The sequence below is a fragment of the Mus caroli genome, unplaced genomic scaffold (genome assembly GCF_978045245.1).
Source record: "Mus caroli unplaced genomic scaffold, Mus_caroli_1 scaffold_18, whole genome shotgun sequence".
Taxonomy (NCBI): Eukaryota; Metazoa; Chordata; class Mammalia; order Rodentia; family Muridae; genus Mus; species Mus caroli.
Genome location: NW_028227273.1, coordinates 71,051,726 through 71,069,945, shown reverse-complemented (window position 1 = coordinate 71,069,945; position 18,220 = coordinate 71,051,726). Strand labels below are relative to the sequence as shown.

Genomic DNA, 18,220 nt, shown 5'->3' with positions numbered 1-18,220 from the left:
TTATACAACTTTCCAAACATGTGACACAGTCATAGAAAATAGACAGTAATGCTGAGGAGTTTGAACATCTAACATTTAGTGATAGATAATGAAAAGAAACACAATATCTTTTTTACTTCTTGATATATTCTGGATATTCGCTTCACTGCCATATAAAGAATGACCAATGAAGGTGTTCTTCTCTAGGCTCCCTTTTCATTCTAAAGATTTCCATTTCTTTGAAGGTTTATTTTATTTTTACCACTTCATATTTCAACAATTCTGTATAGGTCTTTGAGACAATGCAAACTGTTGACCTTTTCTTTTTCTTTTTCTTTTTTTAAGATTTATTTTTATTTCTATGAGTACACTGTAGCTGTCTTCAGACACACCAGAAGAGGACATTAGATCCCATTACAAATAGTTGTAAGCCACCATGTGATTGCTGGGAATTGAACTCAGGACCTCTGGAAGCACAGTCAGTGCTCTTAACTACTGAGCCATCTCTCCAGCCGCCCTCTCCCCATTGACTTTTTCTAGTGAATCGTCTACATTAAAAGATGTTTTCAGGGCCTGGGTGAACAGGCCCTGGACAAGCAGACAGCTATCAGCTGCTTAAGCTTGCCCACAAGTACAGGCCAGAGACAAAGCAAGAGAAGAAGCAAAGGCTACTGGCCTGTGCTGAGAAGAAAGCTGCTGGCAAAGGCGACGTCCCAACTAAGAGACCACCTGTCCTCCGAGCAGGAGTTAATACAGTCCCACCACCTTGGTGGAGAACAAGAAGGCTCAGCTGGTGGTGACTGCCCATGACATAGACCCCATTGAGCTGGTGGTTTTCCTGCCTGCCCTGTGTCAAAAGATGGGGGTGCCCTACTGCATCATCCAGGGAAAGGCCAGGCTGGGGCGCCTGGTCCAGAGGAAGACATGCACCAGTGTTGCCTTCACACAGGTTAACTCAGAAGACAAGGGTGCTCTGGCTAAGCTGGTGGAAGCTATTAGGACCAATTATAATGACACTAGGGAGGCAACATCCTGGGTCCTAAGTCTGTGGCTCGCATTGCCAAGCTGGAAAAGGCAAAGGCTAAAGAACTTGCCACTAAATTGTGTTAAATGTACACTAAGTTTTCTGTACATAAATATAATTACAAAATTAAAAACAAACAAACAAAAAAAGATGTTTTCAAATTTATTTTTTTCTATTTTATGTATATCGTGGTTTTACTTGTATGTAGATATGTGTATGAGACATGTGAGTGAGTGTTAACCACAGAAGTCAAAAAATGTTATTTGAAGCCCTGGACCTGGAGTTACTGAGGGTTTTCAGCCATAATGGGTGCTGCGAAGCAAACCTGTGTCTTCTGGAAGAGGAACAATTTCTCTTTAGTGTGTTATCTTTTCAGCCCATGACTCCATATTTTGGGTTTCCTTCTCCCAAATGTGATTCCTCCTGATGACTTCTGCACCTGCCCTGATCCAGCCCCCTTTTTACATCCATTTCACATAAGCTCTGTGGCTTTTCAGCACCTGGACTTCCTGTCCCAGCCTCTTCATAACTGAACTATCCCAGCTACTGATTCATAAGTTGCCATTCCTTATTCTTCACAAGTGATCTTGGTATCATGTTCTACTATGTAAAGGCAGGATTTTCTAATTGTTTTAGAGATTTCAGAGAAGAAAGTTGCTAAAATTTAGATTTCTGTGTCTGTACATTCTTCCAGAATAAGTGTGTGAAGTTTTCTGTCCCTTCCTCAGATTGTACTAATGTTGCATATTATAAATCTGATGTCAATTGATGATGTAGGAAAATTATTTAATTTCCTTTATTGCAGATATGTCTTTCTATTATAACTTTCAACGTTTTCCATGGGCGAACACACAAACATTTTTCCATAAAAATCATCTTAGTAATGGGTTAAAGAAGTAACATTGAGAATGTCCATTTAAAGAAAGATGGGGAATACACAGGTGTGTGTGTAGAAGTCACACAATGTAGAGCTAGAAATCAGCAATATAACAAACTGCCATGACACAGAACATGTAATATCTAGAAAAAATATTGTCTATTACTTTTAATGGACATAATGTGTAAGAAAAAATTCCTTGGGGTGGAAAAGATGGATCAGTGTTTAAAAGTACTTGCTGTTCTTATAGAAAATATCAGTTCAGTTTCCAATAGCCCTTTAATGGATCCCAAGGTTTTGAAGGTATATATATAGTTCAAATATATACATGCCAGCAAAGCATTCATACATATAACTTAAAATAAATCTAAAAATCTTCACTAAGTTTTTTAAAAAAGGCTTTAATCTTAAAAGAAATTTGAATATTCTGAGCAAGGATATTCATTGTAGAACACTTAATGAAATACCATGATTTTAGAGTTGGACTAAACTTTTCTTCAAATTTTCTGAAAAAAAAAAAAACAAATTAAAAACAGAGAAACATTCTAAATATCAACAGTTGGAATGCTCTTTTCCCAAATTCTTTATTGCCTCATTATCTATTTGTCCCAAATTCTGCATGGTATGCAGTTCAGTTAAGAATGAAAAAGCGGCGCATGGGACCTGAGACTGCATTAGTTAGGGAAGCAGAAACCGGCCTGAGTAGGGCCACAGGCCTCATCCAGCCGGATCAGCACCGGGGTAGCTAGAGCGCAGGGTCGGCTGACACCCGCCAGCTACCCACGACCCCCGCCACAGGATTTTGAGACTGCTGGTGAGTGGAACACAGCTTCTGCTCCAGTCCAATCACGCGGGACCTGAGACTGCTCTGGTTGGGGAGAGAGAAATCCGGCCTACATAGGGCCACAAGCCTCTTCCGGTCAGAAAAGCACCGGGGTAGCTAGGGCGCAGGGTTGGCTGAAACTCGCCAGCTACCCACAACACCCGCCACAGGATCTTAAGACTTCTGGTGAGTGGAACACAGCTTCTGCTCCAATCCAATTGCTCGTGGGACCTGAGACTGGATTAGTTAGGGAAGCAGAAACCGGCCTGAGTAGGGCCACAGGCCTCTTCCGGCTGGACCAGCACCGGGGTACCGCCAGCTACCCACGACCCCCGCCACAGGATTTTGAGACTGCTGGTGAGTGGAACACAGCTTCTGCTCCAATCTTTAAACAGTGACAACGACAACAACTAACCCCAGAGATTACCAGATGGCGAAAGGTAAACGTACTAATCTTACTAACAGAAACCAAGACCACTCACCATCATCAGAACCCAGCACTCCCACTTCGCCCAGTCCAGGGCACCCCAACACAGCGGAAAAGCTAGACACGGATCTAAAAGCATATCTCCTGATGAAGGTAGAGGACTTCAAGAAGGACTTTAATAACACACTTAAAGAAATACAAAGGAACACTGGTAAACAGGTAGAAGACAGTAAAGAGGAAGCACAAAAATCCCTTAAAGAATTGCAGGAGAACACTGCTAAAGAGTTACAAATCCTTAAAGAAAAACAGGATAACCTAATCAAACAGGTAGAAGTCCTTAATGAAAAACAGGAAAACACATCCAAACAGATGATGGAAATGAACAAAACCATACTAGACCTAAAAAGGGAAGTAGACACAATAAAGAAAACCCAAAATGAGGCAACACTGGAGATAGAAACCCTAGGAAAGAAATCTGGAACCATAGATACCAGCATCAGCAACAGAATACAAGAGATGGAAGAGAGAATCTCAGGTGCAGAAGATTCCATAGAGAACATCGGCACAACAATCAAGGAAAATGTAAAATGCAAAAAGATCCTAACTCAAAACATCCAAGAAATACAGGACACAATGAGAAGACCAAACCTACGGATAATAGGAGTGAATGAGAATGAAGATTTTCAACTCAAAGGACCAGCAAACATGTTCAACAAAATTATAGAAGAAAACTTCCCAAATCTAAAGAAAGAGATGCCCATGAACATACAAGAAGCCTACAGAACTCCAAATAGACTGGACCAGAAAAGAAATACCTCCCGACACATAATAATCAGAACAACAAATGCTCTAAATAAAGATAGAATACTAAAAGCAGTAAGAGAAAAAGGCCAAGTAACATATAAAGGCAAGCCTATCAGAATTACACCAGATTTTTCACCAGAGACTATGAGAGCCAGAAGATCCTGGACGGATGTTATACAGACACTAAAAGAACACAAATTCCAGCCCAGGCTACTATACCCAGCCAAACTCTCAATTAACATAGATGGAGAAACCAAAGTATTCCACGACAAAACCAAATTCACACATTATCTCTCCACGAATCCAGCCCTTCAAAGGATAATAACAGAAAAAAACCAATACAAGGACAGGAACCACGCCCTAGAAACAACAAGAAGGTAATCCCTCAACAAACCTAAAAGAAGACAGCCACAAGAACAGAATGCCAACTTTAACAACAAAAATAACAGGAAACAACAATTACTTTTCCTTAATATCTCTTAATATCAATGGACTCAACTCCCCGATAAAAAGACATAGACTAACAAACTGGCTACACAAACAAGACCCAACATTTTGCTGCTTACAGGAAACTCATCTCAGAGAAAAAGATAGACACTACCTCAGAATGAAAGGCTGGAAAACAATTTTCCAAGCAAATGGTCTGAAGAAACAAGCTGGAGTAGCCATTCTAATATCTGATAAGATTGACTTCGAACCCAAAGTCATTAAAAAAGACAGGGAGGGACACTTCATACTCATCAAAGGTAAAATCCTCCAAGAGGAACTATCAATCCTGAATATCTATGCTCCAAATACAAAGGCAGCCACATTCATTAAAGAAACTTTAGTAAATCTCAAAGCACACATTGCACCTCATACAATAATAGTGGGAGACTTCAACACAACACTTTCACCAATGGACAGATCATGGAAACAGAAACTAAACAGGGACACAGAGAAACTAAGAGAAATTATGAATCAAATGGATCTGGCAGATATCTACGGAACATTCTATCCTAAAACAAAAGGATATACCTTCTTCTCAGCACCTCATGGTACCTTCTCCAAAATTGACCACATAATGGGTCACAAAACAGGCCTCAACAGATACAAAAATATTGAAATTGTCCCATGCATCCTATCAGATCACCATGGACTAAGGCTGATCTTCAATAACAAAATAAATAATAGAAAGCCAACCTTCACGTGGAAACTGAACAACACTCTTCTCAATGATACCTTGGTCAAGGAAGGAATAAAGAAAGAAATTAAGGACTTTTTAGAGTTCAATGAAAATGAAGCCACAACATACCCAAACTTACAGGACGCAATGAAAGCATTTCTAAGAGGAAAACTCATAGCTCTGAGTGCCTCCAAAAGGAAACTAGAGAGAGCACACATTAGCAGCTTGACAACATACCTAAAAGCACTAGAACAAAAGGAAGCAAATTCACCCAAGAGGAGTAGACGGCAGGAAATAATCAAACTCAGGGGCGAAATCAACCAAGTGGAAACAAGAAAAACTATTCAAAGAATCAACCAATCAAGGAGCTGGTTCTTTGAGAAAATCAACAAGATAGATAAACCCTTAGCCAGACTCACTAGAGGGCACAGGGAAAGCATCCTAATTAACAAAATCAGAAATGAAAAGGGAAACATGACAACAGATCCTAAAGACATCCAAAACACCATCAGATCCTTCTACCAAAGGCTATACTCAACAAAACTTCAGAACCTGGATGAAATGGAGAAGTTTCTAGACAGATACCAGGTACCAAAGTTGAATCAAGATCAGGTTAATGATCTAAACAGCCCTATATCCCCCAAAGAAATAGAAGCAGTCATTAATAGTCTCCCAACTAAAAAAAGCCCAGGACCAGATGGGTTTAGTGCAGAGTTCTATCAGACCTTCAAAGAAGATCTAATCCCAGTTCTTCACAAACTATTCCACAAACTAGAAACAGAAGGTACTCTACCCAACTCATTCTATGAAGCCACAATTACTCTGATACCTAAACCACAAAAAGACCCAACAAAGATAGAAAACTTCAGACCAATATCCCTTATGAATATTGATGCAAAAATCCTCAATAAAGTTCTTGCTAACCGAATCCAAGAACACATCAAAACAATCATCCATCCTGACCAAGTAGGTTTCATCCCAGGGATGCAGGGATGGTTCAATATACGGAAATCCATCAACGTAATCCAGTATATAAACAAACTCAAAGACAAAAACCACATGGTCATCTCGTTAGATGCGGAAAAAGCATTTGACAAGATCCAACACCCATTCATGATAAAAGTCTTGGAAAGATCAGGAATTCAAGGCCCATACCTAAACATGATAAAAGCAATCTACAGCAAACCAGTAGCCAACATCAAAGTAAATGGTGAGAAGCTTGAAGCAATCCCTCTAAAATCAGGGACTAGACAAGGCTGTCCACTTTCTCCATACCTATTCAACATTGTACTTGAAGTCCTAGCCAGAGCAATTCGACAACAAAAGGAGATCAAAGGGATACAAATTTGAAAAGATGAAGTCAAAATATCACTCTTTGCAGATGATATGATAGTATATATAAGTGACCCTAAAATTCCACCAGAGAACTCCTAAGCCTGATAAACAGCTTCGGTGAAGTAGCTGGATATAAAATTAACTCAAACAAATCAATGGCCTTTCTCTACACAAAGAATAAACAGGCTGAGAAAGAAATTAGGGAAACAACACCCTTCTCAATAGTCACAAATAATATAAAATATCTTGGCATGACTCTAACTAAGGAAGTGAAAGATCTGTATAATAAAATCTTCAAGTCTCTGAAGAAAGAAATTATAGAAGATCTCAGAAGATGGAAAGATCTCCCATGCTCATGGATTGGCAGGATCAACATTGTAAAAATGGCTATCTTGCCAAAAGCAATCTACAGATTCAATGCAATCCCCATCAAAATTCCAAATCAATTCTTCAACGAATTAGAAAGTGCAATCTGCAAATTCATCTGGAATAACAAAAAACCTAGGATAGCAAAAACTCTTCTCAAGGATAAAAGCACCTCTGGTGGAATCACCATGCCGGACCTAAAGCTCTACTACAGAGCAATTGTGATAAAAACTGCATGGTACTGGTATAGTGACAGACAAATAGACCAATGGAATAGAATTGAAGACCCAGAAATGAACCCACACACCTAAGGTCACTTGATCTTCGACAAGGGAGCTAAAACCATCCAGTGGAAGAAAGACAGCATTTTCAACAAATGGTGCTGGCACAACTGGTTGTTAACATGTAGAAGAATGCAAATCGATCCATTCCTATCTCCTTGTACTAAGGTCAAGTCTAAGTGGATCAAGGAACTTCACATAAAACCAGAGACACTGAAACTTATAGAGGAGAAAGTGGGGAAAAGCCTTGAAGATATGGGCACAGGGGAAAAATTCCTGAATAGAACAGTAATGGCTTGTGCTGTAAGATCGAGAATTGACAAGTGGGACCTCATGAAACTACAAAGCTTCTGCAAGGCTAAAGACACCATCAATAAGACAAAAAAACCACCAACAGATTGGGAAAGGATCTTCACCTATCCTAAATCAGATAAGGGACTAATATCCAATATATATAAAGAACTCAAGAAGGTGGACTCCAGAAAGTCAAATAACCCCATTAAAAAATGGGGCTCAGAACTGAACAAAGAATTCTCACCTGAGGAATACCGAATGGCAAAGAAGCACCTGAAAAAATGTTCAACATCCTTAATCATCAGGGAAATGCAAATCAAAACAACCCTGAGATTCCACCTCACACCAGTCAGAATGGCTAAGATCAAAAATTCAGGTGACAGCAGATGCTGGCCAGGATGTGGAGAAAGAGGAACACTCCTCCATTGTTGGTGGGATTGCAAGCTTGTATAACCACTCTGGAAATCAGTCTGGCGGTTCCTCAGAAAATTGGACATAGTACTACCGGAGGATCCAGCAATACCTCTCCTGGGCATATATCCAGAAGATGTCCCAACCGGTAAAAAGGACACATGCTCCACTATGTTCATAGAAGCCCTATTTATAATAGCCAGAAGCTGGAAAGAACCCAGATGTCCCTCAACAGAGGAATGGATACAGAAATTATGGTACATTTACACAATGGAGTACTACTCAGCTATTAAAAAGAATGAATTTATGAAATTCCTAGCCAAATGGATGGACCTGGAGGGCATCATCTTGAGTGAAGTAACACAATCACAAAAGAACTCACACAATATGTATTCACTGATAAGTGGATATTAGCCCAAAACTTAGGATACCCAAGATATAAGATACAATTTGCTAAATGCATGAAACTCAAGAAGAATGAAGACCAAAGTGTGGACACTGTGCACCTTCTTAGAATTGGGAACAAAACACCCAGGGAAGGAGTTACAGAGACAAAGTTCGTAGCTGTGATGAAAGGATAGACCATTTAGAGACTGCCATATCCAGGGATCCATCCCATAAGTAGCTTCTAAACGCTGACACCATTGCATACACTAGCAAGATTTTGCTGAAAGGACCCAAATATAGCTGTCTCTTGTGAGACGATGCCGGGGCCTAGCAAACACAGGAGTGGATGTTCACAGTCAGCTATTGGATGAATCACAGGGCTCCCAATGGAGAAGCTAGAGAAAGTACCCAAGGAGCTAAAGGGATCTGCAACCCTATTGTTGGAACAACATGATGTACTAACCAGAACCCCGGAGCTCTTGTCTCTAGCGGCATATGTATCGAAAGATGACCTAGTTGGCCATCACTGGAAAGAGAGGCCCATTGGACTTGCAAACTTTATATGCCCCAATATAGGGGAATGCCAGGGCCAAAAGAATGGGAATGGGTGGGTAGGGAAGTGGGGGGTGCTATGGGGGACTTTTGGGATAGCATTGGAAATGTAATTGAGGAAAATATGTAATAAAAATATTAAAAATTAAAAAAAAAAAGAATGAAAAAGCTTGCTGGGAGGTGGTGGCGCACGTAGCATGTCTTTAATCCCAGCACTTGGGAGGCAGAGGCAGGAGGATTTCTGAGTTCGAGGCCATCCTGGTCTACAAAGTGAGTTCCAGGACAGCCAGGGCTATACAGAGAAACCCTGTCTTGAAAAACCAAAAAAAAAAAAAAAAAAAAAAAAAAAAGAATGAAAAAGCTTTTATCAGTTCTTGTGAGGCTGTGGAGATCCGAATGAGGCTTCTTCTGAACAAAGAGTGACCTCCTCTCCGTATGTATGATGTTAAACACTAAAGGCCTCCAATACTAGTGTTATCCAAAAGATTTCTTAGTTTACTTGTCTTAGAGTACTTCAGAAGATGTCATTTACTGTATCTGTTTCATCATGCATCAGTATTGGTCTTACTTGTGCTTATTTCAGAGAACAATTATGTATGGTAAATATGAGAAGTTTGTATTAAGAACCAGTAGGGTTGCATACATCTTTAATCTGAGTACTCAAGAAGCATAGGCAGATGTATCTCTGTGAGTTCAAGGTTCTTCTGGTCTACACAGGGACTTCCAGAACAGCAATGTCTACATAGAAAGACCCTGTCTCCAAAACAAAACAAAAACCAAAACTCTGAAAACAACAAGACTTAATTTTTTTTAATTGTAAATATATGGAAACTCTTTAGTAAAAAATATTTTCATATAAATGAAACAACAGCTCTTTTCTTTGTGAAGGGCAAGGCATCCTGGAATGGGTTCGCTGTGAGATAGGGGCCCATGCCTTGGAAAGCCTCAAGGTTCTGGTGGCATTTGTCCGGTGAGCTCTAGGCGGCCCTTGAAAATCCGGGGAGAGGGTGTAAATCTGGCGCCAGGCCATACCCATATCCCTCGCAGGTCTCCAAAGTGAACAGCCTCCTCCGGCATATGTAGCTAAGCGAAGTCAGCAAACTGGATCTGTGTCTTCTGGATAAGGATTGGCTCTAAGGGCTGGGTCTGACAGGCTGGGGCGCAAAGCGGGGCTGCCCCCTCCCATTCTGGGGAGACCCCCTCCTTTCCGCTCCCGTACGCCCTCTCCTCTCCCCTTCGTCCCCCACGCCACCGTCTCTCTGCCCTTGCAGAGGGGTTGGGGGTCCGCATGGCGGCGGGAGGTGGGCGCGGGCAACGGATTCAACCTCGCGTGAGCTGTATAGCAGGAGCATCGCAGCCACACCCAGGGAGGCTGGCGGGTGCCGGCGTGGGCCCTGACCTCGCTGCCCCCAAAACCACGCCCGCACTCCGCGGCACTGGGGGGTTCTCCCCCTCCCGCTGTCTCAGGGCGAAGGGGGGGCTCCTCCGGTTGAGGTTCTCCCTCCGGGTCCCCCACCCCACCGCCCACGGCCGAGGTTTTTCCATAAGGGCGGGCGCCTTTTAGAACTATTGCGGACCTGGGGAATCTGTCTGTTTAATTAAAACAAAGCACCCAGAAGGCGGGTGTTAACCCGATATGATTTCTGCCTCGTGCTCTTAATGTCAAAATGAAGAAATTCAATGAAGTGGGGGTAAACAGCAGAAATAAATATGACCCTCTTAAGGTAGCCAAATTAATTAGTGACGCGCATGAATGGATGAACAAGATTACCACTGTCCATACCTATTATCCAGCAAAGCCACAGCCAAGAGAAGAAGCTTGGAGGAATCAGTGGGGAAAGAAGACCCTGTTGAGTTTGACTCTAGTCTGGCTCAGTGAAGAGACTTGAGAGGTATATTATAAGTGGGAGGCCCCCGGTACTGGTGAAATACCACTACTCTCATCGTTTTGTTGTTGTTGTTGTTTGTTTGTTTGTTTTTTCACTGACCCGGTGAGGCGGGGTTGGGAGGCGGGGGACAAGCTCCAAGGGGCTCTTGCTTCTGGCCCCAGAGCAGGCATGATTCTCTCCAGGGACAGTGCCAGGTGGGGAGTTTGACTGGGGCAGTACACCTGCCAAATGGTAGCAGGTGTCCTAAGGCGAGCTCAGGGAGGACAGAAACCTCCTGGAGAGCAGAAAGGCAAAAGCTCCTTTGATCTTTAATTTTGAATCAATACAATACAAATACAAACCATAAAAGCTGGGCTTCAGGATCCTTCTGACCTTTTGGGTTTTAAGCAGGAGGTGTCAGAAAAGTTACCATAGGGATAACTGGCTTGTGGCAGCTAAGCGTTCATAGCCACATCGATTTTTGATCCTTCAATGTCAGAAAAAATAAAATAAAATGAAATAAAATAAAAGTATCAATTATTAAAGAAAAAATTGCATTTGAAAGAAAGCAAGCAGGTGAAGATACATATGAGAGTTCATAGAGAGGAAGGTAGGAAAGAAACGAAGTGAGGAAATGATATAATTATATTCTAATTTCAAAAAATATTTAAAAGATAACAATAAATATTTTTCTAGTTCAACACCCAAAAATAATGATGGAGACAAAAATGTAGAAAATCTGAAGAATGTGACCAGGCTCTTAAGTCTCTTCAGTATTTACTACATCAGAAAATTCATATTGCAAAGAAACTATATAATTGTACACCACTATGTTATATTTTTGTCTTTTTATAAACTGGAAATTCCACTCTACAGAATCCTAAGAAATGTCTTGAATTTGTCAAATGTTTTTACGTAGCACTCATATTGTAGACACAGCAGAATTTTCATCCTGAAGAAAAAAACAAGAAAATTCTTTAATCAAGGCTCACCTTTTATTCACCTTCAAAACAGTCATCCTCAAGTCAAACTTTACAACTAGCAAAAATGTGGAAATCTTTATAGAAATAACTTGCGGGTGTCAAATCACATGCTTGTTCATGCGCAGCTAAGTCATTCCCAACTCTTTACAGGAAAATCATTTTTCTATATTCAATAAGTTGGAGTAGTAGCTGAACTCCAAAGCATTAGGGTAGACTGATACTAAAAAGATTAAGATACAAGATTTGAAGACATTAAACAAGCTGGTGCCGGATAGTGAACACATTAAAACCAATACATGTATTTTACATGTAGTTCGGTAGAAGAGAATGAGTATATTGGGGTAAATATGAAATATTATTTGCAAACATTTTTGTATTCCCAGTATTCAAGTTTGTTGATATGTAAAACAGTTGGTTAGTTTGATCTGGAGTATATTGTTGCTGTAGTTTTTTCCAATAATTTTATGCTAACTTTTATCTATTATTGCCATGTCTTCATTGGTGAACGCAAGACAGGAGGCAAGTAGTTAAGGACTGCTCCCTGACTATCTAGGGATACCAACCATCTTGAGAAAGCTATTTACTTCGTGAATGAAAGCCTCTTTGCTTGACAGTTTTTGTTGTTATTATTGTTATTGTTTTTGTTGGTGTTGGTGTGTATATATGAATGCTTTGCCTGCATGTACGTTTGTATATCACATGCTTACAGAGTCTAAAGGAGATTGTCATATTCTCTTGAGACTATAGTTACAGATGGTTGTGATCTTGTATGTTATTGCTAGGCATCAAACCTGGGTCCTCTGGAAGGGTAGCCAGTGATCTAACCTATGAACCAACACTCCATCTTATGATCAATGATTTCTCTTTTTTGAGATAAGTTTTTTCTCTCTGTAGCCCTGGCAGTCCTGGAATTCACTCTGTAAACCTGTTTGGACTTAAACATACAGAGATATGCCTGCCTTTGCATTCTGAGTACTGGGATAAAAGTCACGTGTCACTTAATCACACCACCATGATTAAATCATGAGCATCCCACCCTTCATATTTTACATAGTTATTGTAATTCATCAAATAATTTGAGTGTCAACAAGAAATCTCTCATTTTGACCACAAGGAGAAGAAAAGTTGGTCTTCTTGCCCTAATTTTTGTCTTCATTTTGTAATCATTCACATTCTCATTTACCTTGGGAGTTACAGTTACAGAGTATCCTGAGAACCCTTCTGCATCAGGAAGTTCTTTTCCTTTTTAATTCTACCAAGTTTCCTTGGTAAAACAACTCAACTCCTCAGTCACCAGGGGTCATTTTTTGCTTTCTGCCTGACAGGATTCCCTGGTCACAGTAGTTTACAGAACAACTAGAAGCCAGTCTTCTCCTATTGACCTTCAGATGAAGATGTAGAACTCTCAGCTCCTTCTGCACCATGCCTGCCTGGATGCTGCTATGTTCCAGCCTTGATGATAATGGACTGAACCTCTGAACCTGTAAGCCAAGCCCCAATTAAATGTTGTGCTTATAAGACTTGCCTTGGTCATGGTGTCTGTTCTCAGGAGTAAAACCCTAACTAAACAGAAGTTGGTATCAGTATTTGTCCTCGAGACTGTTTTTGTGGTATTTTGGTGAAGAATGTGGCTATTTTTTTGCCCTAGTCTGAAGAGTCTGCCTGATGCTAAAGTGAAGAATCTCAGATTAATTGCACTGACAAAGTCTCAGAAATACCCACCATAGAGTTTATTCTCTTGTTAAGTCTCACGAAGAGCATTTTGAACAAGTTTAGCAAGCTTAGAAAGGAAAAAATATAACATATAGGGTTTGAGTATTAGAGGGGTATCAGGAAGTGAAATGGAGCTGATTCATGTGTTCTAGGAGACAGTAGATTAAGGGAGTGGGATTTGGGGGCAAGATCCCACCCAGCTAAATTTAGATAGATTCAGACATGGTAATACACACCTTTAATCCCAGGAGATAAAACCAAGCAGATCTTTGAATTTAAGGCCAGCTTGAGACAATGCAAATTCTGTGACCTTTGCTCACATGTCACACAGAACAAGTACAAGACCCAAATTCCAGGATTGAAATAGGATTTCTATGATCAGCTGAGGAACATTCAGTAATGAATTGATGTACTTCAGCCATGTTTAGGAATGATAGTCTATTGAGAACTTTCTAAGGTAAATATTGCTTAGAAGAAACAAAAATGTATTTCCTCTCAAGTTAAGAAAAATTCATCAGTTATTTTTTTCTTTGAGATTTTTAGAGGGTCCTCATTAAATTTATTAATTTTCTAAGACAACAGTTTGTGATTTTGTTTTTTCTTAGAATTGTAGTATAAGAGACTGAAACTTTTGGTGGACCTTACTGCCAAAGTTCATAATAGACCTTGAGGTCACTTAAGACTGCTATCGTACTGTATGATTAGTTTGCTTATTTAACTTCCTTTTTAAGAGATCAATGTAACAATACATATTACTTGCCTTCACAGAGGTATCTTTTACAACCTAGGGTAATGCATAGGTGAAATCTTAAAATATGTACTTTTCTGTGCCCTTCACCCAAATTATGCACATGTATCATTTGCTGAAACCATCATATACAGAGTCTAAAACCACACCCCTACAATGAATATGCCTTTGTAGGTATTGGTTAATAAACAGTGATATTTGTAATAGTGTTTGTTATCTTGACCAGTTGAGGTCAGTTTGAGCCAGTGCCTTAATCATTTGTAAAACTCCCTTAAAGATTTTTGTAAAGTATCCCATTCCTTACCCCCACCCCATGTGATGCTGTCCTTGCTGTTCAATAAAGACAGAAAAGTTTTTGCTAGGAACAGACAGATAGACAGACAGACACACAGAAAACAGACAGAAATATACAAACTACATAGACACACATATACAAAGACAGAAGATAGAAACACAAGGATAGATTCACAAGACAGTCTGTCAGGCAGGAACAGATTCAAACTCATGCAAGAGGCAGAAGACAGAAGGCACGGCAAACATGAAATAGAGAATACAAATTTGGACTCAATCTTACACAATTAAATGATTCCAAAGGAAAAGTCTTTCTTCTCATTCCTTAACTGAACTCAGATGCATTATTAATCATGTGTGTTTAACTCATTTACATATGCAGAATCTATTAGCTGGTGTCATTTTTTTTTTTTGCATAAGCATAAGCTGGGAAACAATAAAACTCCCCACCACATGAAATTAGTAGCCCTGTCATCTGAAAGGTGTCCATGGGCTCAAAACCCTGTGCTTTAAGGACAGACCCTTAGCGCAGGTTTTGTATTTCTGAGCTCTCACTTCCCTTTAGAGCTGGATGCCCTTTAATGTACTGTGATCATGCCAGCACAATTTGGACCCAGAACAAAGCAGTGAAACCTGATCCTAATTATATTCATGAAAAATCTATTTCTTCACTAGAATCTCTAAAGAGACGTGCCTCTTTTTCCCAGCCTATGAAGAAGTGCATGGAGAATTGTAGTGAACAATCAGGAAACCATCTATGAAGAAATGGCTAAACAGTGTAGTATATATGCTAGTTATATTTCTAGGGTTTGTAGGGTTTTTATTTATTTATTTTTTGAGAAATAACTAGACTGTTTTCTGAAGTGGCTGCTCTAGTTTACACTCCACCAAGCACTATATAATAGTGTCCTTTTCCTAACATCCATATCAGAATTACTTATTTTAGTAATGGACATTCTGACTGGGGTGAGAGGGACTCTTAAAAGAGATTTAACCTTCATTTCTCCAATACCTATTTATACTGGATTTTTGGCAACATAACTTGAGAAGTACCCAAGATAACTTCATAGCCGAATCAGTAGACATGACCTCTAGGCAACTACATTGTAAACTCTAAATGAAATGCACAAATACTTTGATTCTTACCACATACCAAAAATTACACCAACATGAAACAAAGGGATAAACAGCAACAACAGTGCATCAAGAATAAAAGCACTCCCCATTAAAAAAAAGCCCAAGAAGGAAATTAATTCATCACTGAATTCTGTCAGACTCACAAAATAACTGATACTGAAGTCACTTAAAATATTCCTTGATAGAAAAATGAAACTTGTTCTTTTCAGACTCTTTAAGAAGCTAGTATTACCTGATGCCATGTCAGATAAAAACATAAAAACGAAATTCCAGATGTTTGTAGCAATATTATTATTATTATCACCATTGTTATTTGACATTTCACATGAAATACCTTTTGTAGTGTATACTCTCATTTCCTACTCCCTACAGTCCTAGTTCATACTTCAACTAATCTCTCTCTCCCTTCCTCCCTCCCTTTCTTCCTCTCTCCTTTCTCCATCCCTCCTTTCCTCTCTCCCTCCCTTCCTCCCTCCAGCTCTTTCTTCCTCTCTCCATCCCTCCTTCCCTCCTTTCTTCCTCCATCCCTCCTTCCTCCCTCCCTCCTTTCCCCCTTCCTTGACTCCCTCTCATGTTCATTTTTATTCATTTTGTTTTGTGACCCATCAAATTTAACCAGTTCCATCTGGTGAGCCTGGTGAGCTCAAGAAAGACTCAACTAAAGACAACGATTTCCCTTTTCCTAAAATCTAACTATAGCCACAGTATAAAGGGTGGGACCCTGCTAGTCTGCCCCCTTCTGAGACTGATTATGGCTAGGGCTGGTTTTGAGTGCAGCCAGTGCAGGTATGTGCAGTTGCTATGGGTTACTGATTACAATAGTTGTATAAAGTCTGGAGAATTGCTTACCATGCCCATTTCACGTTTTCTTATTTCCTTTCCCCCTACTCTTCATCAATATTTCCAAAGCTATAGATGGGATGGTGTAACTGACTTGTTTATAACTGTATCGATATACATTGCTTATTTTCTGCATCTTGGACAGTTTCACATTTCTGCATTCATCACCTAGATTTCTTTCCTTTTCCTCATTTTTTTTAACCGTTTATTGATTCTTTGTAAATTTCATTCACATCATGCAATCCCACTTATCTCCTCCTCCATTCATATCTGTCCCCAACCCCACCCTTGCAACTCAGTCCACAAAAACAAAACAAAGCAAAACACCTTCTTACCGTGGAAGCTGAATTTTCAAGTGCAAGTTTCTGTGCTTTATATACAAGTATCTTTCACACGCCTCCAAGAAAGACCTGAGCATCAGAACGTAGGGCGTTTATTATCTTTTGCTGTGTGTTTTTTAGCCCAGAAGACTATCCCAAGGAAGGATAACTTGTATCTGAAGGGTTCAAAACCTAGGGTTGGGGTCAGATACTTGGGTGCAGTGTCCTACCAGATCCAGTTCTGGTCTAGGCTGGCAAGCATGGGAGGAGTCCCCTTTGCATAGCAGGTCCAGCGTTGCCCAACAGCTGCAGGTCTGTGAAAGGCAGCTTGAGATGGATTCTGAGGGGCGGTTCCTGAAGGGGAGAGTGGGCACAGCTGCCTAATCAGATGATTTTGGGAGGCTGGGTGGAGATGTGCATGTGGAGGGGAGGGGAGTGTTGATAACTGCTGGGAAGAATTGGATAGCTAAGTAAAAGAACCTGCTGTCCTTAGGTTTAGAAGGAACGCACAGCAGGAAACCGACATCTATTGGGCGGGTCCAGAAGGATTCGCTCCAAACAACTAGGCCATAGAACAGGATATTCCGCCAATCACAGAGGGACTCAAGGGGTCCGGAAGTGGGAGGTGAAAGATGAGGGACTGAAAACTCCCCTAAGCTGTGGGTGTCACGCTGAGCATCCTAGGGGAGTCAGCAGTCACCCTCTAAGCAGTGGGAAACTCTGCCTGGCAGCCCTGGAACTTTCCAGGTCAGAGGAGCTGTGGGGCTCTGAAACTGTCAGGAAGGGACATGGGGTGTGTTTTGGCAGCTGCTCTTAAGGACACTGCTCTCACAATTCTGTTATGGATATCTTACCATTGCCTGGAAGTTTGAGATCCTAGGAACTGGGGTTCAGCGTGATTTTTTTCCCACTCATTTTACAGTCGCTAGAATATTCAGTCATAAAATAAGTCATAAAATAATATGGCAGAACATGTGTGTTATATGTTGTTTGTAAACAGGGCTCTCTTTGCCATTGTGGTAATTACAAAACTTCTGGAATTTAAATTCATCCGTGTTTTCTAACTCTCCTGTTTTACCACTTGCTTATTTAAGAGAGTGTCCCTTGCATCTGGGGACTAAACATCTCCAGAGAGGTTTGTAGATAATAATCACAGGAGGAACCAGTATAGGTTTAGCTGAGTAGAAAAATATACTTTATCGAGTGTCACAGTTATACCTGTAAATATTAGCATTTACTTAGCAAATTTTTACTGCCCATTAATTTTCTATCTGAGGTGTATGTAGTTTGGGATACAAATATAGCATTCATAAATATGTCTTCATATGCTTAGTTCTTATTTTACACCTTAGGTCCAGGCAAGTCCAGTATTGCTGTGAGAATGTATCAGGCCCCACTCCTTTTATAATTAAAAAGCTTACTATGGGGTTCCAGGACTCCACTGAACTTAGTCTGCACAGGTGAGAGTGTGCACCACAGAAGCTGACAGGTTCTGGGACAGACTGAAGCCACACAGCTTCTGAGGCAGCACCCTTTTCGGGCCCCAGACATCCAGCCACCCTCCCGGCCAGAGGACAGGCATCTGCCTGGCCCTA

General features: G+C 40.5%; 1 pseudogene; it reads left to right on the top strand.

Annotated features, from left to right (window-relative positions):
* The first annotated feature begins 9,796 nt into the window (after positions 1 to 9,796).
* LOC147000483 (28S ribosomal RNA) lies at positions 9,797 to 11,501 on the top strand (annotated as a pseudogene).
* The last annotated feature ends 6,719 nt before the right edge of the window (positions 11,502 to 18,220 follow it).